General features: G+C 44.3%; 1 protein-coding gene and 1 pseudogene across 1 annotated transcript in view; both read left to right on the forward strand.

Moving 5' to 3' along the window:
• On the forward strand, positions 1-26,027 carry LOC122543641 (annotated as a pseudogene).
• Positions 13,313-26,783, forward strand: part of LOC122543469 (oocyte zinc finger protein XlCOF6-like) — a 29,298-nt gene continuing 15,827 nt past the window's right edge. The window contains exon 1 of the mRNA XM_043682186.1: positions 13,313-13,846. The gene's annotated coding sequence lies outside the window, so the exon portion shown is untranslated. The remainder of the gene's footprint in view (positions 13,847-26,783) is intronic.

Here is a 26,783-nt window from a genome sequence, read left to right on the forward strand (position 1 = left end):
GGTCAGTGTGAGTGACATTGATCAGATGTGAGGACCCTGTGACGAGGGGAGAAAGCGATTGCTATTCGTCTTATCCCCATTCTGCAAGCAGGAGCTCAAGAGATGAGCACAGCCAGCGTGGGAGAAAGCTGTGCGTGCAGAAATTGTGCAATGGGTTTGAACATCAGCCAGTCGTAAGAATGAGTGTTTGGGGTGTGGATTTACCCCACCCCCCCTTTTTGTTGGGGAAGGAGAGGGAAAAAAAAGACGATCCATACAAACTGGAATTCCTACTTTCCATTGGCCACGAAGGGTTTTGTGTTCTGCTTTCCCCAAAAGGGATAATTTACGTCGCGCAGGCTTCTGGTTCGCTGACGTCGTTTAAAAAAGATGTTGGCAATCTTTACCCACTCTGGCCGACATGTGATCCCAGACCCCAGGAATGTAGTCGACTCTTAACGGCCCTCTGGGTGATTAGGGATGGGCAATAAGTACAGCTCAAATAAATAAATACAGCCCAAGTTAGTGAAGCCCACATCCTGTGAATGAATTTTTAAAAAAAAATGGATTCAATGGACTCCTTCTGCAATGTATCCATTCTTTGATTCAGTAAATTTACCGACAGGAGACCTGTAACAAACTTTATAACAACATCTGACAATAACTCGATTTTTCAGGACCTGAATATAGAATGAGAAATGTTTGTTGAGAACATTTCAAACATCACTGTGACTTGAAAAGCACCGAGTCGCACTCAACGAGTGAGGATATTCCAATACTGTGATGGTGGTAGTTATACAGCCTGAGGAAGCATTGCACCGTTCTCATTGTGGAGAATCTGAATGCATGTTCTGTGCGTATACAAGGCTTCAGCTGATCGTCCGACCAAGGGCACCCACATCATGGAGAAACTGTGTAAGTGTGGGGATTGTGGGAAGGGATTTAATTACCCCTCTCAGTTAGAATACCATCGACGCAGTCATGTTGGAGCAGGCATCATGGAGAAACCGTGGAAATGTGCAGATTGTGGTAAGGCATTCAATTTTCCATGCCTACTGGAAATTCATTGTCGCAGTCACACTGGGGAGAAGCCATTCATTTGTTCCATATGTGGGAAGGGATTCGCTAAGTCAACCAATTTGCTGAGACACCAGCGAAATCATACGGACACGAAGCCTTTCAGTTGCACTTATTGTGGAAAGAGTTTTGGACAGTCCTCGAACCTCACTGCACACCAGCGTGTTCACACCGGGGAGAGGCCATTCACCTGTCCCGAGTGTGGGAAGGGATTCACTCAGTCAGCCAGCCTCATGTTGCATCAGAGAATTCACACCGAGGAAAAGCCATTCAGCTGCAGCTATTGTGCAAAGAGGTTCAGGCAGTCTTCTGACCTTGCTGCACACCAGCGGGTTCACACTGGGGAGAAACCGTTCACCTGCTCTGTGTGTGGGAAGGGATTCACCCATTCATCTGGCCTTTGGTCACACCAGCGGGTTCACACTGACGAGAAGCTGTTTGTTTGCACTTCCTGTGGAAAGAGGTTCAGACACTCTTCTGGCCTCACGGCACATCAGCGCACTCACACTGGCGAGAGGCCATTCACCTGCTTCCTGTGTGGCAAGAGATTCACTCAGTTATCTCACCTGCTGGCACACCAGCGCGTTCACACCGGGGTGAAGCCGTTCACCTGCTCAGAGTGTGGTAAAGGATTCACTCAGTCCGCTCATCTGCTAACACACCAAAGAGTTCACACTTGAGAGAAGCCGTTCACTTGCCCCGTGTGTGGGAAGGAATTCACTCAGTCACGATATCTGCTAAGACACCAGCGAAGTCGACAAGTGACTACAGGTTTTGGACTCTGCTGTTATTCCTGCTGTAATCACATCTGCGATTGAAATTCTGATGGTATTAGTTTCGTTTCTGCTAATATTAACAATCCCCATAACTGACTAGAATTCTGGATGTGTCACCAAATTTCAGTGTCTCCTTTTAAAAGGACTACCTGCGATCTTCCCTCTTGATACAAGAAGTCTCACCAGGAACTAGTTTATAATAAAACTATGAACTTTCACTTCAATCCTAAATTGATCCTTGGTGCAAAGTTTGCGATCCAGTGACTGAAAGGTTCCACTGATCAACATCTCCGGTGACAAAGTGCTGATTAGTCCTTGCTGCCAAATCTTACTGACTGGCATATTCTTCACAGTCCCAACTCCTTGTGAAACTAAGTTATTGAGGCATGTAAAATAGTAAACTATTTCCCAGCTCCGCCAATCAAAGTTTCATCAGTCAAACTCGATAGTGATGACATTTGGAAGTTGTGGAGTTCAATCACTTCTGATGCAGCAGCAACATTTGGTAAATGTGGAATGTGCATCAAAGACTGGTTTGAGAGCTACTCATAAGAGATGAAATTTGTCACTGAAGCAAAAGGCAAAGCTGACCTAATGCTCAGCAGCTATTATACTGCACCCATTTGAAAGTAACCAGGATGATTGTGGAAGAAACAGGGAGGTTCTGTGCAAAGAATCACTGGATTCTTTGTTCTATGTCAACAAATCAAAACTGTATGTGACAGTGGAAATTATGTGATATATCTGATGGGATCAAGAGGATACTTAGTTCAATTCTCACCAAAATTGTCCCCTGAAATTGACAGATGTTGATGAAATCACCCACATAAGGATACAGACATCCTGCAGATTTGAACATGAGTGCAAACTGTACTCCTGTGAGATGGCCATCTCTCAAACTCTGTCAAAGCCTTTGCAGCTTTCAGTCATGGTTCATTTGGATGAGAAACCTTCATCGCTTGAGCTGGAGAAAGGCCATTGATTGCTTAGCAAACAGAAAGGTTCTCTGTGGCAAGGATGGCATTTGAACTTCAAGCACAGGACGTCCGACCTGTTGCTGCACATTCACGATCTCATCCTCCTGTGCTGGTACATAGGACCTGTTCCATAGGATACAACAAAAGGCTGTCACAATATATACAAAAGCAGACTGAGTGTATCGAGGAGCAGAGTGCAGTTTCTGTGCTACCAAATCGACAGCGGACCCAATCATCTCCATGTACCAGATACAAGAGAAGTGCCCAATTGGCATTTAAGCTTGAACACTGCCCGGCTTCTGTGCAGAAACAAATGAAATGTGAGAATCAATGAGTGAAAGCAGACATTTTTGGGTGAAGTACAACTTACTTTTATAGTTGCGAAAGGCACTGAGGAGTTTCATTCCCAATAGATGGCTTTCAACTTGAAGTTCACAAACTGGAGCTAGCGCCACCTCCTTTTGCACTTTTTGGTGTAAGAAGGTTGAAGTTTGTGTTAAACTGTGAAAGCCAACTTTTTTTTTAGTTGTATTTTCCTTCACTCTTATTATAGTCCTTTTAGAAAGGCAGCTGAGGAAAGAACAAAAGGGTAAATTTGGAGAATAGCTAAAGAAAAGTACCAAAAGGATTGGAGAGACAAAGTTTCTCAAAAAGGTATTTTCAACATCTTTGAGCTGAAAGGAAAGTTAAGCAAATTGATAACATTATGCATGTTTCTCAATGGTTGCTTGCCCTTTTGCAAAGAGGTTGATGGTTTCCAATGAGAAGTAATGAATGAAAGACTTCTAAAGGTTTAGTTTAGTTATCTTTCAAGACAAGCGCTTAGGAACAGCAGAGATGGGTATTTTCTCCAAAGTGATTGCATGTATGTCTGTCTGTGATCTACAAAGGCTAGATTCATATGGACCAGGAGAGGCCCTTTGACCATCGATTCTGTCCTGCCATAACCATGCTAAATCTGTACTTGTCCCACTTTCCTGCACTAGGCCACAACCTTTGAACATTATGACACTTCAAGTGTTCATCCAAGTACTTTTTAAAAACTGTGAGGTGACCCAGCTCAACTGTCCTTGAGTTGCACCAGGCAGTGCATTCCACCACCCTCTGCATGGAAAAAATGTTTTTCACAAATCCCTCTCTACATTTTGTCTGACACCTTAAAACACATTATTGACCCTTCAACTGCTGTCCACCCCATCCCATAGTCTTATACATCATAGTCAGGCTCCCTGCCTCAGCTCTGACAAAAGCAACCTAACCCCATGCGGCTAAAATTTCTCCGTGTCAGGCAACATCCTGGCGAACTTCCTCTGCACTGATCGCTCTCCAGTGTAATCGCATCCATCTGACCGTGTGGGGACCAGAACTGCACATGGTACTCCAGCTGTGTCTTTGCCAAAATCCTGTACAGTTCCAACTTGACCTCAATGCTCTCGTAATATACGCTGTGAATGATAAAGGCGAGCGTATTATATGCTGCCTGAACTACCCTGTAAACCTACCCTACGACCCTCAGGGATTTGTGGACAAGCTCCCAATATCCCGGTGTTTCTCTGCGCTTCCACGTTTCCGACCATCCATTGAGTACTACTTGGTACAAATACTAAATTGTCCAGTAAATTTCCTCCAGCAACCTTGAGGATGGTAACTAAAGGGACGCCCCATTGAAAACAAAAGCTAAAGGGAATCGCACCAGCAAATGGAAGTTGGTGTATTCACAGGAATTTAGCAATCCAGTATCTGTGTACATTCTGTCCAAATTCAGGAGAGTGTAGCTCAGATTCATCTGAATATGTCTGTATCTTCACCTCTAAACTTGTTAAGAAGTTGAATTTAATCACCTGTCCACCATCACATCCTGACATGGGGAGATTAGCAAAGCTTTTCAGACAGATATTTCCTTGATCTTTTGATAAGACCACCCGAAAGTCCAAGAGTGGCTTGACTCAGATGGTAAATAGAGCATGATTTATGTACATGTGGGTGTGGTGTTATAGAGTCATCCAGTACAGAAACAGAACCCTCGTCCACGCCAACCAGACATCCAAATCTGACCTAGTCGCATTTGCCAGCATTTGGCCCATATCCCTCCAAACCCTTCCCGTTCATACCCACCTAGATGCCTTTTAAGTGATGTAATTGAACTGCCCTACTCCCTCTGGCAATTTGTTCTGTACATGCACCACTCTCTATGTGAAGAAGTTACCCCTTATGACCCCTTTAAATCATTCCCCTCTTACCTTAAACCTATGCCTTTCAGGGAGAAAAAATCTTAACTCTTCACCCTATCCATGTCCCTCATGATTTTATAAACCTTTATAAGGCCATCCCTCAGTCTCCACTGGAGGAAAAAGCCTCAGCATATTCAGCCTCACCTTATAACTGAAACCCTCCAGTCCTGGCAACATGCTTGTAAATTTATTCTGCACTCTCTCAAGCTTAACAACATTCTTTGTACAGAAGGGCAATCAGAATTGTAAGCAGCATTCAAAAACGTCGTGCAGTTGCAACATGACATCCCAACCTCTACACGCAATTAGATGTGATTCCATGATAAGCGTGTGGTGAGGTCTGCTTGTTCAGGAAAAGGGGAACAGGCTTTGTACTTCTTTTTCTGTGGAATTACAAAAAAAGGGCAGCAGTTTCATGAGGAATGCATCCACTGCCTTTTAGAGGAACAAAATTCCAAAAACTTGCAATTCTCTGAGAGACAAAAATGTTTCCTCATCTTTGTTTCAAATGGGTGACATCTTATTTTTAAATGATAACCCTTTTTCCATTCGACCTTCACCTGGTTAAGTCTCCTGTGGATCTAATATGCATCAATTAAGTCACCTCTGACTTTTTTAAACTCCACAGAATACAGGCCTAAACTGTCTAGCCTTTCCAAATAAGGCAATCTACTCATTCCAGGCTTTGTCTAGTAACTTCCACCGAACTACTTTCGATGCATTAACTTTGGCAACTAGTACTGTAGACAATACTCCAGATGCAGTCTCACCAGTGCCTTGTATACTGAAACATAACCTCCCTACTCTTGCATTCAATTCTCAACAAACAACAACATTCTATTAGCTTTCCTGATCACTTGTTGTACCTTCATTCTAATCTTCTGTGATTAATGCATTGGGAAAACCAGACCTCTCCACATCTCAGACCTCTGCAACCTCTCACCAATTTAGATAATATGCTTCTTTATTATTCTTTCTGCCAACATGAACAATTTCACATGTTCCCATATTGTACTCCATTTGAAAAATACTTAGCCCATTCAGGTAACCTGTCTAGATTTCTTTGTAAGCTCCTTATGTCCTCTTCCAGAATTGTAGAGCTGTACAGCATGGAAACAGACTTTTTGGTCCAACTCATCCATGCCGACCAGATATCCTAAATTAACCTAGTCCCATTTGCCAACATTTGGCCCATATCCCTCTAAATCCTTCCTATTCACATACCCATCAAAATTATTTTTAAATGTTGTAATTATATCAGCCTCCACCACTTCTTTTGGCAGCTCATTCCATATGTGCACCACCCTCTATGTGAAAAAGTTGCCTCTTAGGTCCCTTTTAAATCTTTCTCTTCTCACCTTAAACCTATGCCCTCCCGTTCTGGACTCCTTCACGCCAGAGCAAAGACCTTGGCTATTCACCCTAGCCATGCCCCTCATGACTCTTCAAAACTTCCTTTTTTATCTCTCTTTGTGTCTTAGCAAGGCACTCAGACATGCTCAGCTGCTTGAAAACAAATCAGCACTGATTATTGTGGACAGTAGATTGAGAACCCAGTTTTCGCCAAGGTCACCTACTTCACAGAGAAAACTAGCATTAGGACGATACCAGTCTGTGGAATTCTATCAGAGGGAGTTCCATTAAAACAAAAAGGTATAGACTCAATCTAGTCTACTGCATTCACTGCTCACAATGTGCTGTCCTCTACTTTAGGGAAATGAGGCATGGACTGGGTGAACACTTCACAGAACACCTAGGCTCTGTCCACAAAAGAGACTGAACTTCCACTTGCCTGCCTTTTCAACACACTACCTTGTTCCCTGGTCAACATCTCTATCTCAGGCTTGCTGCAGTGCTCCAGTGAAGCTCAGCGCAAGCTGGAGGAACAGCACCTCATTTTCCACTTGGGGACCCCACAGCCTTCTGGACTGGATATCAAATTCAACAATTTTAGGGCTTGAGGCAACTTCTTCCATGTTCTTACCCCTTTGGGCCTTGTTATCACATGGTCTGCTATTATACAGTACCCATTAATGGCCATTCATTCTCGAACGCTGACCATTATCCACGCTTTTGTCTGTCTAACCATTCTTCTCTCCCTTTGGGCTTTATCTCCACTTCCAAACCCTCCTCCCATCATATCCTCTGCAAAAAAAAACCCAACTTTTTCTGCGATACCATCAGTTCTGAAGAAGGGTCATTGGACCCGAACTGTTAACTCTGCTTTCTCTCCACAGAATCTGCCAGATCTGCAAAGATTTTCCAGCAATTTCTGTTTTTGTTACAGACTCTTGAGTTTGGAAAATACTCACTAGGTGGATGCGGGTGAACAGGGAGAATATTTAAAGTCCTTGTGTGAACTTCTATTTGAACCAAGTGGATTTGTGACCAACCAATAATTTAGAATAGCGTGAGTTGAACTGGAATTGGAAGGGGTGAATCTACATTGATGTATTTTCATGTGTGACTTGAAATGATTTAGCAGTTCTTCATGGTGCCTGCTCAGGGGTTTGCGTTGCTGTTTCTGAGCATTTTAGAAGCTTTCGTGTGTTTTCATTGGTTTGTAACCAAGAAATTACAAAAACCGACTCCTGGTCTAGAAATAGTTGGGATAGCCAGAAGTCAGTTGTGAGAAGTCAATAAGAATGTTCTAGAGTCCACTTGGAATACTGTGAGCGGATTTGGGCACTCCACCTTAGAATATATTGGCCTTGGAAGGAGTACAGCGTAGGTTTACAAGAATGACGTCTGGATTGCAGAAATTACATTATGAGGAGAGATTACATAAATTAGGCCTGTTTTCTCTAGAATTCAGAAGGTTCAGGGGTGATCTGATTGAAGTCTTCATGATGGTAACAGGAAAAGACAGAGTACATATAGATAAACTGTTTCCTCTGGTTGGCGAATCTGGAAACCTTTAATTCACTACCCCAGAAGGCTGTGGAGGCCAGGTCATTGAGTATATTTAAAACGGAGAGAGGTGAGTTCTTCATTGTAAAGGTGATCAAGGGTTCCAGGGAGAAAGTAGGAGAATGGGGTTGAGAAACTTATCAGCCATGATCGAATGGCAGAGCAGACTTGATGGGCTGAATGGCCTAATTTCTGCTCCTATGTCTTATGGTCTTATGGGAACATAGTCTGAGAACTAGGGCCAGACTGTTGTGGAGTGACATTAGGGAGTATATCTGGACACAAAAGGTGGTAGATGTTCAGAACTCTCTTCCACAAATGGCAGTGGTTGTAGGAACGGTTGTTAATTTAAAATGTGAATTTTTTTTTAAGCAAAGGTATTCAGAAATAAGGCCAAAGGAAGGTATATGGAGTGGATCTCATTGAATAGCAGAACAGGCTTGAGAGACTGAATAGCCTACTCCTGTTCTTATGTTCTTCTCAAGATGAGGTTTTGGTAAGAAATGACACATCTCTTGGTTAAAAAATCTTTAGAAATTTAATGAGTGTGAAGAAATAGCTTCCATCCTCACATGCAGATTGGATTCCCTACAGTGTGGAAACAGGCCCTTCGGCCCAGCAAGTCCACCCCAACCCTCCGAAGAGTAACCCACCCAGACCCATTTCCCTCTGACTAATGCACCTAACACCACAGGCAATTTAGCATGGCCAATTCACCCTGACCTGCATATCATTTGATGGTGAGAAGAAACCAGAGCACCCGGAGGAAACCCGCACAGACACAGGGAGAATGTGCAAACTCCACACAGACAGTCGCCCAAGGCTGGAATTGAACCTGGGACCCTGGTGCTGTGAGGTAGCAGTGCTAACCACTGAGCCACCGTGCCGGCAGCCTTATGGCTGACACATGCAGGGCAGGCCTGTTCTCTCGGCCTAAACTCCGGATCATACCAGCTAACCTTTTAAAGGAGACTTGTCACCACTAGTTACAGACAAGCACTCACCTGTTTGCCCTCTGGGACCAATAGGCCATTGTGTTCATATAGTAGCTACAAGGAGACTTTTAGTCGGAGGGAAGGGCATAGCTCAAGGCCCTCCAGGTAGATAGATATGCCCAATTCAGAAGAAATGTCTTTACCAGAGAGTGGTGAGAAAGTTGAACTCATTATCATGGGGAGTGATTAGACGAGAAAATATTGATATATTTAGAGAGTCCCAGACAAAAAAGCTGGTGAAGGGAGTTTCGAAGAATAGTCGTCATTGACTCAAAACATTATCTCTGTTTCTCCACAAATGCTACCAGACCTTCTGAGTTTCTCCAGCATCCTGTGTTTGTTTCAGATTTCCAGTATCGGTGGTAACCTGCCATTATTTGGGTGCAGGGAATAGAGGGTTATTTGATTAGATTAGATTAGATTACCTACAGTGGGGAAGCAGGCCCTTCGGCCCAACAAGTCCACACCGACCCGCCGAAGCGTAACCCACCCAGACCCATTCTCCTACATTTACCCCATCACCTAACACTACGGGCAATTTAGCATGGCCTATTCACCTAACCTGCACATTTTTGGATAGTGGGAGGAAACCGGAGCACCCGGAGGAAACCCACGCAGACACGGGGAGAACGTGCAAACTCCACACAGTCTGATGATAGAGTTGGATTTGGGAAAAAAATGAGAGGAGCTTGGTTTGGAATATTAACACCAACAGAGGTCTATAATGATTGTGTCAAAAGCCCTGTTTCTGTGTCATGTATCCTGTCTAAATACACTCCTTCAGGATTTAGCTCTAGCCTTGACATTCTGTCACCTATTTCTAAACTCTTTTAACTAGAGGAAATAATGTATATGTATCCTGTGTTTCCATAATTGTATTGAATGCTGCTGTTATTGCCACTGTTAGTAACATCCAAAACTGAACCTCGTTCATTCCGACTATTGAGGTTTATTCCTACTGATGCGAATAATGTCCGTAGCAAATGGAAATAGCTGGAGAAATTCAGCAGGTCTGATAACATCTGTGATGAGAAAGCAGAGTCACCATTTCAGGTCCAGTGGACTTTCTTCAGAATGTTCTGAAGGAGGGTCACTGGACCTGAAATGTTGACTCTGCTCTCTCTCCACAGATACTGTCAGACCTGTTGAGTTTCTCCAGCTACTTCTGTTTTTGTTTCAGATTTCCAGCAGTTCTCTGTTTTTTCTTTAATAATCCCTGTGACTGGGTTGTAGTTTCACATCCTGTGTCTCTTAACTAAGTCCACTTTGTTTCAAACACAGTCTGTCAAGTCCTTGGGTTTCCCAAGTTAAGAGGAAGTTAACTAATGTCCCAGTTGCCAACTGCCCCATTTTAAGATCTTTTCTCCTTGTTAATTCTAGATTATTTTTGTTACTCTCATGAACAACTTCTGACATCCCATACCTCCCAAATAGCCTCTCTTTCCGTCTTGGAATCCAGAGCAGTTTTTGGTATTAAGCAGAAGCTGGAAATAATAACCTGTACTGTTTCAAGTTTTGTCTTGGATTATTTGCTTAAATTTTTCCTAGCACTGATGTGATGCTGACGCTGCCAGAGTAAGTGGTGGAGGCTGATACAATTACGACATTTAAAAGGCATCTGGATGGAAATGAGAATAGGACGGATTTAGAGGGATATGGGCCAAATACACGCAAATGGGATGAGGTCAGATTGGGATGTCTGGTCAGTGCAATGAGTTGGGTCTGTTTCTATGCTGTATGACTCTGATTCTAATTGCTGCAAGTTTTAACAGGGCTGTCACGCTTAAAATCTTCAGATGTTTTGGCTCCTATATAAAGAGGGTGAGAAGATTGTGTCTACAGCCCCTGCCAGTTCCACGTGAAGAATGCTGTTCTTGAACAGCAGTCCTTCAATGTTTAACTGGAGGGCCAGCCTCAAGAATGGCGTCATGTTTCTTCCTGTTTCCTGTCTGTATGGAGGGTGGGGCAATTATTGAGAAATAATGGGGTATTATGATGTCATAGAGTCATAGAGATGTACAGCACGGAAACAGACCCTTCGGTCCAACCCGTCCATGCCGACCAGATATCCCAACCCAATCTAGTTCCACTTGGCAGCACTCCCCCAGTCCTGTTGCAATTATTGAGAAATAATGAGGTATTATGATGTCCCCCAGTCCTGCTGCAATTATGTCACAAAGACTGTTCAATAACAGCAGAGTTTTCATGTTGGAAACCAGTCTGTTCAAGACAGCAACAAACGCATCGGTTATAGATCTGTCAAAGAAATTAATGAAAACACAATGATACAGCAACTGAATAAATGACAAGCGATGTAAGTTATGAAGTTAACAATGTCTACAACATCAGTCGGTATAGGGCACTCAAAGTCCTATGACATTGGAATAGCAATGAAATAATTTAGGGAAGTAATGGACTGCAGCCAAAACAGCCTTGTACTATTTCTTCTTGTCACCTTCCTTAGAATTCACTATATCAACTGGACCATTGACAAGGGGGAATAGCACATTGTTTAATTCCAAGAAAAGGTTGTGATTATCCAGAGGTTTGATCCTGTTTGAAATTATCTTCCAAGTTTTAAATTTAACCTGGGCAAAATGGACCATTTGATGTTATGATCATGCTATTGCTTTAGATGTTGTTTGGTATAGATTTAAGGATAAAGGGCAGATTTGGATGCTCAAAATTATTCTACTCACTGGAGATTAATATTTATTGAAGTTCTTGAACTTATAAGCATCAACACTGTATCTTCAGTATTAGTTAGCTTTGTTGATGTTGACCACCTTTATAGGACAGAAAATGTCCACCTGGGTTTCTATAGGTATTGTATGTGTGAGGAAGGGGGGGCATATGTCATAGAGTCAGAGAGAGTACAGCATGGAAACAGACCCTTCGGTCCAACCCGTCCATGCCGAACAGATATCCCAACCCAATCTAGTCCCACCTGCCAGCGCCCGGCCCATATCCCTCCAAACCCTTCCTATTCATATACCCATCCAAATGCCTCTTAAATGTTGCAATTGTACCAGCCTCCATCACATTCTCTGGCAGCTCATTCATATGTGTGAGGAAAGAATGTATGTATGGGTGTGGGAGAAAGAGAGGGGATATTTTTGGTTGTCCTTCTGTGCAAGAGCTACTTTTGTAAGAAATAGGAACTCACAAAATTTTGTAGCTCAAGTCACCTTCACCAGCAGCTTAAAAACCCACATCTTCCACCACCAAGAAGGACAAGGGCTACAGGTACCTGGGAACACTACCTCCTGTAAGTTCTCTCCAAGTCAAGTGCAATTCTATCTTGAAAACTCATTGCCATTCCTTCGGTGTTGTTGAGTCAAATCCTTGAACACTCTGCGTAACAAGCTCTGTTGGTGTCCCAGCACCCCATGGACTGCAGCCGTTCAAGAGGCTGTCTTCACTGCGGCAATTAGGGATGGGCAGTAAATGTTTGGCCCAGCCTGAGACACCCACATACTGTGAAATATTTTAAAAGTCGGCCACTTGACCATTGACCATGCTGTAACCTTCAATAAGATCGTGACTGATTTGATTACTTAGCATTCCTGCCTTTTGTCAATAACACACCATCAGTGTTCATCTAGAATATATATGTCCCTCTTTTTTTCTCACATTGAGTGGTCAGTCTTCAGAACTGTCTTCTTAAAAAGGTGGGGAAAGCAGATCTTTGAATATGTTTCAGGCACTGGTGGATAGATTTTTGGTAAGCTTGTATGCGAAAGGTAATCGGGGTAGGTGGGATTGTGGATTTGAAGTTACACTCAAATCAGCAGTGATTTATTGAGTAGCTGGGCAGACTGAAGGGAGTATGCACAGTCCTGTTCATATGTTTCTTATTCACACCACACATTGCCTCAGATTGGCTTTGAGATAAGTTGCTCCTTTCCAGCCTGTCTTATACTGAATGATGAGTTGGAGGAGTCGACGTTGGACTGGGGTGGACCAAGTTAAAAATCACAACACCAGGTTATAGTCCAACAGGTTTAGTTGGAAGCACTAGCTTTCGAGGCACTGCTTCTTCATCAGATGATTGTGAAGCAGGATCGTGAGACACAGAATTTATAGCAAAGGATTACGGTCATACAATGATATATTGTACAAACCAGATTGTTAAGTCTTTCATCTTTCAGAACCGAAACCAGCACAAGACTTAACAATCTAGGTTTGCTCAACGTATCACTGAAATGTTTTGCTATAAATTCTGTGTCTTATGGTCCTGCTTCAGAACCACCTGATGAAGGAGCAGCTCTCCGAAAGCTAGTGCTTCCAAATAAACCTGTTGGACTATTACCTGTTATATTGAATGATGACAGGATTCACTTCCTCTCCCCCCCCCCCCCAACACAAAGCAAACGAAAACTACGTAAGCTGAAGATCTGAATCAAAAACAAGTTGCTGGAGAAACTCGGAGTTAATGTTTCGACTCCAGCGAGCAGGGAGCTGGTTTTCTCTCCGCAGATGCTGCCAGGTTTGCTTTGGCTTCGCAGCAGTTTTTGTACTTTTGCCAACTGGTCTGCAACCCTGATCCGCACTCAGCACGCCCCCTCGCCCCATTCATTCCTAATGTTGGGAGGACCATCCGAACCCCGTTGGTCCTCCAGCCCCGCCCCTCATTCTCACCGATTGTTTGATAACTAGCCTCCCCCCCCCTCCCACCTCGTTTGGACCTCCAGCACCGCCCCCCAACGATTCATTCCTATTGTTTGGAGGACCAGTCTGTCCCGGTTGGTCACCCAGCCCCGCCCCACACAATTGTTCGGCGAACCCAGCCACAGCCAATTGCTCCTCTAGCCTATCTCCCCATTCTCTTATTGGTCCAGGGCCACCGTCAATCTCGCAACTGCGATCCGGTGCATGCGCAAAGCTGCCGCTGGGACCAGGTCGGTACTACGCGTGCCCGGGATGACTCGCGGGGCGCTTTGTGCTCCTCCTCTGCGACCGGGTTAGTCGCGGTCAAGTGGAGGGCGTCGTTTCCGCGCTGCGGGCGGTGGGGAAGGCCTCCTCGACACCCGTTGTCGGTCTCGAACCTCAATTTAAAAGCTGCGGCGTTTCGGCCAGCGGGTGATGGTTGAGATGTTTCTCTCGGCAGCCGCGCTTTAGTCCGGCCCGCCATCTTTAACGGCAGTAGCACGCGGCGGCCACCTGAGGCCCCACCCCCCCCCAGACCCCTGCCGAATGTTGGGGAGATCAGGTCCGTCATCAGTCTTCCAGCCGCAGCCGGCTCGTTCCGATTGGACGAGACCTCATGTCAATCACTACAAAGTCATTGTGAGCTGAGCGTGCGCACTCCCACTCCACGTGGGCAATGCAGTCTGGTGCCTTGGATATTGTCCTGGCTTCTTTGCACGGGTGGTCCCTGGCCAATCTATCGTTGGTCAGACGGCAGTGTTGAGGTTGTACTTGGCAAGGGAGACACCAACTAGAAGAAAGTGAGGACTGCAGGTGCTGGAGATCAGAGTCGAAAAGTGTGGCGCTGGAAAAGCACAGCGGGTCAGGCAGCATCCCCAGGAGCAGGAGACTTGAAGTTTCGGGCAAAAGCAACTCATCAGGATCCGTCGGGTGCATCAAGTTGAGTCAGGAGAGTTTCTGTTCCTGGACTGACAGTAATAACTCATGTTTGTAAGATATAGGAGCAAGACCAGGGCGATCAGCCCGTTGAGTCTGCTGTGCCTTTCGATCCTGGGTGATGTTTTCCTTGCTCTCCATTTTCCTGCCCTTCCCCCATAATCCTTCAATGCCTTAACAATTAAAAATCTGTCTAACTCCCTCTTACGTTGATACAATGTCCCAGCTTCCCACCGCACCTTCATAGAATTCCTACAGTGTGGAAACAGGCCATTTGGCACAAAAACCCCTCATCGACCGTCCGAAGAGTAGCCCACGCAGACCCATTTCCCTACCTTATCACTACATTTCCCTTGACTAATGCATCCAGTGTAAACGCCCATAAGCACCATGGGCAATTTAGCATGGCCAATTCAACAAACCTGCACATTTTTGGACTGTGGGAGGAAACCCACGCAGATGGGAAAGAATGTGCAAACTCCACCAAGACAGTTGCCTGAGGCTGGAATCAAAATGGGTCCCTGGCCCCTTTGGGGTAGCAAATTCCACAGATTCACAACCCTTCGGGAGAATTGGTTTCCTCACCTCTCTTTAAATTTGCTATCCCTTATCCTAACATAATGACCTCTCATCCTAGAATGCTACACAAAATGAAGCATCTGCTTTATTTTATGCCTTTTGTCATTTTGAATATCTCAATTGATCTCCCTCATTTTTCTAAATTCCAGGGAGTATAGGTCGAAACTGTTCAATTTCTTTTCAATATGACAAACCCCTCCTGTCTGAGATTAATCTTGTCACAGAGTCATAGAGATGTACAGCATGGAAACATACCTTGCAGTCCAACCCGTCCATGCCGACCAGATATCCCAACCCAATCTAGTCCCACCAGCCCATATCCCTGCAAACCCTTGCTATTCATACACCCATCCAAATGCCTTTTAAATGTTGCAATTGTACTAGCCTCCACCACTTCCTCTGGCAGCTCATTCCATACATGTACCACCCTCTGCGTGATAAAGTTGCCCTTTAGGTCTCTCTTATCTTTCCCCTCTCACTCTAAATCAATGCCCCCCCCCGCCCACTCCAGGGAATAGACTTTGTCTATTTATCCTATCCATGCCCCTCATAAATTTGTAAACCTCTATAAAGTCACCCCTCGGTCTCCGACGCTCCAGGGAATACAGCCCCAGCCTGTTCAGCCTCTCCCTATAGCTCAAATCCTCCAACACTGGCAACATCCTTGTAAACCTTTTCTGAACCCTTTCAAGTTTCGCAACATCTTTCTGATAGGAAGGAGACCAGAATTACATGCAATATTCCAACAGTGGCCTAACCAATATCCTGTACAGCCGCAACATGACTTCCCAACTCCTTGTGAACCTGCCCTGATCTGGCTCCAATGCCCCCTACATCTTTCCTCAAATAAGGGGTCCAAAACTGCACACAATACTCAGGTGTAGTCTCACTAAAACCTTGTATAGTTGCAACAATACTTCCTTACATTTATATTCTATTCCTTTAGCTGTAAAAGCCTATATGTCATTGGCTTTCTTTCTTATCTGTATCTGCATGCTAGTTTTCTGTGACTCATGAACGAGGACAGCCAAATCCCTCTGCACCAGAGCACCTCAGAGTCTCTCCCCATTTAGATAATAGATTGCCTTCCCATTTTTTTGACTAAAATACATGACTTCACACTTGTCAATTTTAAGCTCCACATTTTGGCCTACTCTCCTAACCTATCTATACCTATTTCTAAGATTCTTAATACATCTTTGGAATTTATTGTCCCACCTATTTTTCTGTCATCTGCAAATTTGGCTCTAGAGTCTTCTATCCCCGTATCCAATTCATTAATGTAGATTGTAAATAGCTGGGGTCCAAGGACCAAACCTTGTGGCAAGCCACTAGTGACATTTTGCTATCCAGAAAAAAAAAACATTTATCCTGATACTCTTTCTTCTGTCCATCAGCCAGTCATCAATCCAAGCTCAAAAATTAGCCTGAATCCCATTTTGATCCAACCTTGTGAATAAATCTTTTCTGTGGCACATTATCAAATGCGGTGGCACGGTGGCACAGCAGTTAGCACTGCTGCCTCACAGCGCCAGAGACCCAGGTTCAATTCCCGTATCAGGCGACTGACTGTGTGGAGTTTGCACATTCTCCCCGTGTCTGCGTGGGTTTTCTCCGGGTGCTCCGGTTTCCTCCCACAGTCCAAAAATGTGCAGGTTAGGTGAATTGATCATGCTAAATTGCCTGTAGTGTTAGGTGAAGGGGTAAATGTAGGGGAATGGGTCTGGGTGGGTTGCGCTTTGGCGGGTCAGTGTGGACTTGTTGGGCTGAAGGGCCTGTTCCCACACTGTAATTAAGTAAGTAATCTGATCAAAAATGCCTTCCAGAAATTCAGATATATTATTTTCACTTTGCTTGTTACATCTTTGAAGAAATCTAGCAAATTAATCAAACATGATTTGCCCTTCATAAACCGTGCTGATTCTAATGGAAAGTATTTTGACTTTCCAAATGTCCTGATATTACTTCCTTGATAACTGATTCTAACACTTTCCCAACAACAGATGTTAAATTAACTGGTCCGCAACTTCCCACATTTTGCCTGCTTCCCTTTTTGAATAAGAGTGTTACATTAGCATTTTTCCAATCCACTGGAACCTTTCCCATGTCGAGGAAATTTCGGAATACTGTAACCAATGGATCCACGATCTCCACCGTGCCTTCCTTTAATACCTTGGGATATAGGCCATCAGACTCGGGATTTGTCTGCCCTCAATCCTAACAGTTTGCTGAGTATCTTTTCCCTATCGTCGTTGATTGTTCCCTTTCTGTTGCCTCTGACTTGCCCCTTCCAACAGAAATGGCACTATTGTCCTCCACCATAAAAACTGAGGCAAGGTATTGATTTAACATCTCTGCCATTGCAGTATTCCCCAGATTAATTCTCTGGTTTCATCTTACAAGGGACCAACATTCAGCTTGGGGACTCTCTTGCCTTTTGTATACCTATAGAGGCTTTTGCTATCCTTTTTTGGTGTTTTGTGCTAGTTTTCTTTTGTAATTTACCTTAACCTATTTTTATTAATTTTTTACTATCCCTTTGTTTATGTTTGAAAGTTTCCCAATCTTCTAGCCTGTTACTGGCCTTTGCAATGTGGTATACTTAGTTTTTGACTTTATATTGTCCTTATTGTCCTTGACCACCTTGTTTGGCCATGAATTCTTTTAATACCCCCCCCCCCAGCCCCCTTGCCATCTTTCTTCCTCATTGGGATGTACCTTAATTGTGAGGAATTGAGTAGCTCCTTAAAAATCTGCCACTGAGCATGCACAGTCTTACCTTTTAGCCTTCCTGCCGAATCTTTGGGCCAAATCTGTCCTTATGCCTATGTAATTGCCTTTGTTTAATTCCAGAACTTTACTGAGGGACTCCACTTCCTCACCTCCCAAACTGAATTTTGAATTCTATCGTACTATGGTCACTAGTCTCTAGAGGATCCTTGACTATGATGTCACTAATTAATCTCTCCTCCTTACACGATACCAAATCCAGGGTAGCCTGCTCCTTGGTTGGTTCCACAACATGCTGCTCCAAGAAACAATCTCCAAAACAATCAATGAACTCTGCCCCCAGGCTACTCTTGCCAATTTGAGTCTTTGATTATTGCTGTACCTTTCTTGTAAGCCTCTAATATTTCCTGGTTTATACTGTACCCCATTGTGGAACCACTATTTGGGGATCTATAGATTACTCCTACCAAGTACTTCTGCCCTTTGTTATTTCTTATTTCTACCCAGACAAATTCCACATCTTGATCACCAGTGCTTATGCCATTTCCCATTCTAGCACTGATCCCTTCCTTCACCAGCAAACCTACACCACCTCCTTTTCCTTCCAGTCTATCTTTCCGAAATGCTGAGTAACCTTGGATATTCAATTCCCAGACCTGGTCTCCTTGTAACCATGTCTTAGTATTGCTATCAAATCGTACCCTTTTGTTTCTACTTATGTCATCAACTCATTAATTTTTATTTGAATGCTTCATGCGTTTGGATACAAGGTCTTTACATTTGTTCTCCTGGTAAATTTCCCTACTTTTATTTAATAATTCCTTGGTGCATAAAGACATTCATTTGTTCTGTTCCCCCATCTTTATTGTCTGGTAACCAGCTGCTGCTTTGCTGACCTGCACTCTTACCTCCTCTTTTAATTTGGATTTTCTAATTCTAATTTCTCCTACAACTGAACCCAACCCCCGTTTAGTTTAAAGCCCTGTGTACAGCCCTTGGTATGTGATTTGGTGGGATTCTGTTCCCAGCAAGATTCAGATGAAGACTGTCCTATTGGAACAGGTCTCTTCTTCCCCAGTACTGGTGCCAATGTCCCATGAATTCAAACCCATTTCTCCCACACCAGTCTTGAAGTCACGCATTTACCTGCTTAATCTTATTGATCCTGTGCCAATTAGCTTGTGGCTCAGGTAGTAACCAGAGATTATTACCTTTTTTGGTTCTGCTTTTTAGTTTAGGTCCTAGCTGTTAATGTTCCCTGAGCAAAACCTCTGCCCTAGTTTTATCTATGTTGTTGGTACCTACATGGACCACGACCATTGAATCTTTACCCACCCACTCTAAGTTCCTCTGCAGCCCAGATGAGATATCCTGAACCCGAGCACCAGGTAGGCAACATGACCTTTGGGACTCTTGATCCCAGTCACGGAGAACAGTGTCCATACCCCTAACTGTACTATCCTGAATTACAACTACATTTCTCTCCCACCATTTGAATGGCTCCCTGATCCCTGTGGGGCGAGAGTGAGGACTGCGGATGCTGGAAACCAGAGTTTAGATCAGAGTGGTGCTGGAAAAGCACAGCAGGTCAGGCAGCATCCAAGGAGCAGGAAAATCGACGTTTCGGCCTAAAGCCCTTCAGGATTCCTGATTAAAGGCTTTTGCCCAAAACGTCGATTTTTCCTGCTCCTCTGATGCTGCCTGACCTGCTATGCTTTTCCAGCACCACTCTGATCTAATCTCTGATCCCTGCAGTCAGTTGGCTCATCCTCCCTGCAGTCCCCATTCCTGTCCACAGAGGGAGCAAGACTCCTGAACCTGTTGGACAAGGACAAAGGCTGAGGCTACTGCAACTCTACCACCTGGCACCCTCTGCCTGTCTTACTCTCAGCCACACACTCCTGTCCCTGACCACAGCCTGAATTTGAGTTAGTTAGTCTAAGGGGTGTGACTGTCTCCTGCATCACAGCATCCAGGTAACTCTTTCCCCCTCCCTGATGTGTCACAATATTTGAAGCTCAGACTCCAGCTTATTGACTCTGAGACGGAATTCTTCCAGCAATCAACATTTACTACAGACGTGGTCACTGGGATCCAAAATGGGGTCCACCAGCTCCCATATTATGTAGGAACAACACATCACCTGACCCTCCATCTTTATTTAATTAGTTTTGAATTTGCTTTTTAAAAATGTTTTAGCTGTTTTTATACCTCTGCTTATTATCTCAATCTGAATCCGTGTTGGAACCAATAATTTAACAAAGATTCAGTTCAACACCGAATCAAACTTCTGTGAACTGCTTTTCCAGGGTGTTGCAAGTGGAGGATTTGCAGACAGAAACTGGAGTCCAGTCATCACAACACAGTCTGAAAGAAGCACTCGATTCACCAGGATCTGAAATATCATCTGACTTTGAGTGTAAACATTGAGTTGCAGGCCATTTCCACTCACTGTGTTTAAAAAAAGAAAGCTCTTGCTAACATCTCAGTTGCTTTACTTAATGCCAAAAATCTTAATCCTGAGTTCCAAATTCATTTTACAACGAGAGTCGTTTTTCTTTAACTGCCTTATTTAAACATGTCAGAACTATTGTATTAGCAAATCGCTCCTTAATCTCCTTGGTTCCAAGTTGAACAACTCCAGTTTCTCCAACCTAACCTTGCAATTAAAATCTCATCCCTCAAATTATTCTGGCAAATCTCCTTTGAACCTCTGTCATGTCTTTGGTAATGCAATTATCATTGGTTTGTGCACATCCAAATGTTCTGGGTTAACGAGTAGGATAATATTGCACACCAATAATTGTGTAGCAACATGGCATTTCTTCATGGCCATTTCCTGACCTGTGGGATTTATGGAATTATGGGAAAAAATAGACTGCAGAAACCTGAGGAACAAAGATGCTCTAGTGCATGAATCACATGAAGTAGTATGCAGGTATCCCAAGTAATGAACAGTACTAATGAGATGAAATCCTTTCCTTTGAGTGGAATTGAACTTAAACGTAAGGAATTTATACTTTGGGTATACAGGGCATTGTTGAAACCACTGTGAATAGCCTGCGCTGTTTTGGTCTCCTTATTTTAGCAAAGATGTAAGTGTAAAGGAGATGATTCAACAGATGCTTACTAGATTGAAAGCTAAACTAAATGACTTATGGGCATAGTTTGGACAGTTTAGGCTTGTTGTCGCTGCACTTTAGAGATTGAAGGGTGATTTTATTGAAGTGTAAAAAGCACTGAATGATCTTGACAAATGTGGATGCGGAAAGGATGTTTCCTCTTGCAGGTTGGTCAAGCATTAGCAGACACTGTTTAAAAATAAGGGGTCCACCTTTGTAGGACAGAGGAGAATATTTTTTTTCTGAGGCTTGTACAACTTTGCAAAGCACTATCTCTGAAAGGCAGTGGAAGCAGGGTGATTGAGTATTTTTAAGATAAAGGTGGCTCGTTTCATGCCAGGCAAGGTAATCAATGATTACCAGTGATAGATGGGAATGTGCAATTTAAAACAAACAGTGATCTCATTGAGCAGTGGAGCAGGTTTAAAGGGCTGAATGGTTTGTTTTGTATGTTCATTTGACTCCGGTCCTTTCCAGCCTCAGGCTCCATTTAGAAATGTTAAAGTTGAAAGCGAGAATTGTTAGAGGTGAGTACTTTTTGCCCAGTCAATTTAGAACCTTTGATGCTGTGCTCTGTTATCTGTGAGAAGTTTCATATCTCTGGGGATGGTGTTGCTGCTTTACTGTGGATCTGAAACCAAGCCAGTCCATTGCTCTGTTTCATCCCTGCCTTCCCTGATCACCTGATGAAGGAGCATTGCTCCGAAAGCTAGTGTGCTTCCAATTAAACCTGTTGGACTATAACCTGGTGTTGTGTGAATTTTAATGCTGTACACCCCAGTCCAACACCGGCATCTCCGAATCATGCCCCGATCACCTCTATGCTTTTGAACTTTCTCTGTCTTGAATAGTAGGCATTTTTATCTCTGTTTAGTAATTCACTGTTCTTCCAACTCTGTCTATATGAGGTTATACATGGAGGAGGGGTGGGAATTTATAGTTTTGGGGAATCAGTAAAGGAAAGATTGTTCCATAAAAACTAAAATTGTCTGTTCTGAATTTCTATCCTGGACAGACAGTGATAGCTTTTGTAAACTGGTTTAACAGGGGGTAACAAGGAGAGGAATTATAGACAGGAAAATCAAAGCATTCGTCATTTCAAGATCTGACAGATTCAATCAATTCATCAGGATCTGAATGTCATTGGCTTTTGAATTTGGAAGGAGAACATTTTCCAAGAATCGTGTCTGGAAAAGCACTGAGAGAAATCCACCCAGGTAAGAGTGTTCCAGTGAACTAACTGTGGAAAGAGCTTTCAGCAGTTACCCTGACAGGAATAAACAAAATCACAACGTTCTTATCCAGGACAAACTCTGCACACGTTGCCTGTGTGGATGAGGAATCCGCTGATAATCCAGCCTGGAGCCAGACGAGGATACATGTGCCACGGAGAACCGTGGAAATGTGGCGACTGTGGGAAAGGGTTCGATTACCCATCCCAGCTGGAAATTCATCGACGCACTCATACAGGGGAGAGACCGTTTATCTGTTCCAAGTGTGAGAAGGGATTCACGCATTTATCCAGCTTGCAGGCACATCAGAGAACTCACAGCGGGGAGAGACCATTCACCTGCTCTGTCTGTGGGAAGAGATTCACCCAGTCTTCCAACCTGCTGAGGCACCAGCGGGTTCACACCGGAGAGAGGCCGTTCGCCTGTTCTGAGTGTGGGAACGCGTTCACTCAGTTGTCCAACCTGCTGCAGCACCAGCGGGTTCACACTGACGAGAGACCTTTTAAATGCCTAGACTGTGCGAAGTGCTATAAAAGCTCCAGGGAACTGTCATGCCACCAACGTGTTCACACCAATGAGAGACCGTTCAGGTGCTCTCACTGCGGGTCTGGGTTCAGGCGATCGTCTCAACTCACTGAGCACCAGCGAATTCACACCGGGGAGAGACCGTTCAGATGCTCAGAGTGTGGGAAGAGATTCACTCAGTCGTCCAAGCTCTGGAGACACCAGCATGTTCACTCTGATATGAGAACTTTTAAATGCTCTGACTGTGAGGAGAGCTTTAAAAGCAGCAATGACCTACTGAAACACCAGCGCATCCACACTGGGGAGAAGCTGTTCACCTGCTCCGAGTGTGGGAAGAGATTCACTCGGTCGTTCACCTTGCTGAGACACCAGCGACTTCATGCTGGGGAGAAGCTGTTCATCTGCTCCGAGTGCGGGAAGGACTCACTTGGGCATTCACCTTGTTGCAAAAGCGAGTTCATTCCGAGGAAAGGCCATTCACCTGATCTGTGTGTGGGAAGGGATTCACTTGTTCTTCCCCCACAGCTGAGAGACTCGCGAGTTCCTGTGTGACTGCAGGGGTTGGATTCTATTTTTGCTGCTGTCTATCAGCTCCAGGGATGAACGTAGGGCTTAATTCTGATGTGGGAACGAAATGAGCCTGAGCTGCTCTCTTACATGGTTCAGAGTTCCTAGACACGGAGCACACAGGCTCCTTTACAACTGGTTTTTGGGGTTGGCAAGAACAATGGGGAATGCTGGAAACATTCTCAAATCAGAAACTGGGATCGAACTTGGATTTGTTCCTGACTGAAAGTTGACCGTCCGAGAATGACTGTGGTCGCTATGGTCCGAGGATTTAAAATGTATGTGTGATATTCCTGATTCTCCCAGTGTATGTAGGGGCTATGGCATCAGCAACTTGCATTTATGTAGAAACTTCCAGATTGTAAAACCGCTCCAGGTGCTTTGTAGTTGATCCATAATTTGCTCAAAGAGGTCAGTTTTAACAAGTGTTTTAAAAGAGAAGGGAGAGGGAGAGAAGTTCCGAGAGGAAGTTCCAGAGTTTTGGGACTTAGTAGATGAAAGCACGACCAACAATGGTGGTGAGGGGTTGGCAGATGTAGAGGAGCACAAGAAACCTGGAGAGACTTGGGTTTGGAGGAGGTTCCAGAGACTGTTGTTGAGTAGTGGCTGTATCCACAGAGCCTCCAGTACAGCGCAGAAATAGATCCATGCAGTTTTTGACCAATGCTGTGAAGGATTGGTCTGCTGCCTTGAACAGAATGACAAATACTGCATCTGTGGATTTACACCATGTCACTGATCTGCACCAAGCTGGTCTGCAGCAGAGTGGGACAACATGTGACATTGGTTCAGGGGAGGGATCATGATGGAGAAAGCAGACAGGGAATTGGGAAGTCCACTCAAAAAGCTCTCCAATGTCTCACTGTTTAACTCCAGCCCTTAGGCAGTACCTGACACACTGCCTCAGTCTCTGGATGAGCCAGTCCATCCCATGATCATTAAAATCTGCTTCTGTACAGGTTACAGATGGGACAGTCTTTACCAGGACCCTCAAGGGTGCTGAAAGCCAAAAAGACATTGAGAGCGGCCTGCCTGAAGGACCTGGGAGTGCAGGATGCAATACTGTGCTCATTATGGGGCCTGTGCTTTGGAGCTCCTTGACTGTTACCCTCTCAGTGGTGTTGAGGTGCTCGCAAACAGGCACGTGGTGGGCAAAGTTCCACAGCTTGAGATCCACTTCCCTTAGAATGAGATCCCTGGTATGGGACTGTACTCGACACTGCAATTGACTCTGTGCAGCCCCTATCCCAGTAAGGGACAATAGGAGTCATCAGGGCTCAAAACACCTTCTGAGAAACGTTTAATCGACCTTGAGGAAGATTTGATTTGTGAAATGTCAATCCAGCCCCAGTCCCTGCTGGGTGAGGACCTGCTCCTCCAATCACAGGCCACTGCTGGTAGGTTCCTTGCTGAGCCAATCATAGGCAAACCTGGCACGAAACAGCCTTTGGTTGGAGGAACAGTGAGAAGTTGTTCCCGCAGGCAGTGATGTAGTGGCAGTGTCTGGGTTTGAATCCCATCAAGGCTGACGGTGAGATTTAAATTCAATAAAATCTGGAGCAAAGAGCTGGTCTAATGACAAACCCTATTGACTGTCATAAAAATGCATCTGATTTACTAATGATAGTTAAGGGAAGAAATTTGCTTTCCTTGCCCTGGTCTGCATGTGATGTCAGATTCACTGCAACCTGGTTGACTCTTCACTGCCGTCAAGACAATTAGCAATAGGCAATAAATGCTGGGTGCCATCCATATCCCAGGAACAAATCGAAAAAGGGAACTGGATGGAGGTGTAAAGAGGTGGAAAGAGAAGGGAGCTGCAGGACAAGAGGGAGATATTGGGGGGGAAAACAGGCTGCAAAGAGAAATAGGAGAGAGTGAGGAAGGCTGCAGAAGGGCTGGGAGAGTAACTGGGAAACAGCAAAGAAGAGGGAACTGTTTTAAACTTGCCAATTAAAGGAACATTGAGCTAGCTGGAAACTGAAAAAAATTGGAATCGGTGAGGTAATGAGTTACTTTCATGTAAATGTGGAATATCTAAGGCTGCAAATGTTGAGAAGCTACTATCTGGGGCATGTGCAGTTCTGCAACGAACACCAAGAAAATTGCTCCATTTAAATCTGATTGCGATGCCATTAAAATCTTCCTGCACATGTGATGGAACCTGTCACCTCACCAGTGTGTGGAAGATGTATTTAGGTTGATGCCTTTTTCTCTGAAGAGCCATGTACGTCAGTTATTTTGGGAAGAAAAACGTGTTGTTAACTCATGCTTGTTATCTTGTGCCAGTTCAAATAATCTGTTATCTGGGAAATCAATGCTTTCCTTATTGCAATATATTTAATGGTGGGCTGACGAATCTTGACGTTATTGCTGAAGTATTCTAATTCTGCGTGAATCTAAGTATGGCATCTGGCAGCAAGAATACAGAGGGTAATCTTAATATGTGATTGCATCACTAATAAAGAATTAAACAGAGCCTGATGGTATGCCTGGAATATTGTGTGCAGCTTGGTCTGCCTAATGAGGAAGGATGTGATTATCACAAAGGGAGTGCGACAATCTTTTGCCAGACTGATTCCTGGGATGGCAGGACTGGTAGATGAGCGGAGGTTGATTCAGTTAGGGTTATGCTCACCGGACTTCAGAAGAATGATGAGGAATCTCATAGAATCTTTTAGGTTTCTAACAGGACTAGAGAGGGTAGGGCTGGAAATGTGTTGCTGGAAAAGCGCAGCAGGTCAGGCAGCATCCAGGGAACAGGAGAATCGATGTTTCGGGCATAAGCCTGATTCCTGAAGAAGGGCTTATGCCCGAAACGTCGATTCTCCTGTTCCCTGGATGCTGCCTGACCTGCTGTGCTTTTCCAGCAACACATTTCCAGCTCTGATCTCCAGCATCTGCAGACCTAACTTTCTCCCGAGAGAGGGTAGGTACAGGAAGGATGTTCCTCATTCCAGGGGACATCCAGAACCAAGCAGTCCCGGTCTGAGGATACAGATTTAACCATTTCGGACTGAGATGTGGAGAAATTCACCCAGAAGGTGGGTGAGCCTGTGAAACTTGCTACCACAGAAAGCAATCAAGGTCAAAACATTGAATGATTTCAAGAAGGAATTAGATATAGCACTTGGGGCTAAAGGGATGAAATATTATGGGGGAAAAGCATATTGAGATGGATAGCGGCCACTATTATAATGAATGGTAAGGGCTGGAAGGGCTGAAAGGTGATCTTTACCTTGTCAGGCCTACACATAACTCCAAACCCACAGCCGGTGTGGTTGATTCTTAACTGCCCTCTGGGCAATTAGGTATGGGTAATAAATGCTGGCCTGGCCAGTGATGCCCACATCATGTGAATGAATTAAAGGAAACAAAATAGCACATTATTGCAGGTGAATAGTTTGCTGTTAATTTACTCTTTTTTTCCCCCCATTTTTAAAATTGGAAGTGAAACCAGTCATTGTACAACACTAGAGTGGATCACTGTCAGTTCA

The sequence above is a fragment of the Chiloscyllium plagiosum genome, chromosome 44 (genome assembly GCF_004010195.1).
Source record: "Chiloscyllium plagiosum isolate BGI_BamShark_2017 chromosome 44, ASM401019v2, whole genome shotgun sequence".
Lineage (NCBI taxonomy): Eukaryota > Metazoa > Chordata > Chondrichthyes > Orectolobiformes > Hemiscylliidae > Chiloscyllium > Chiloscyllium plagiosum.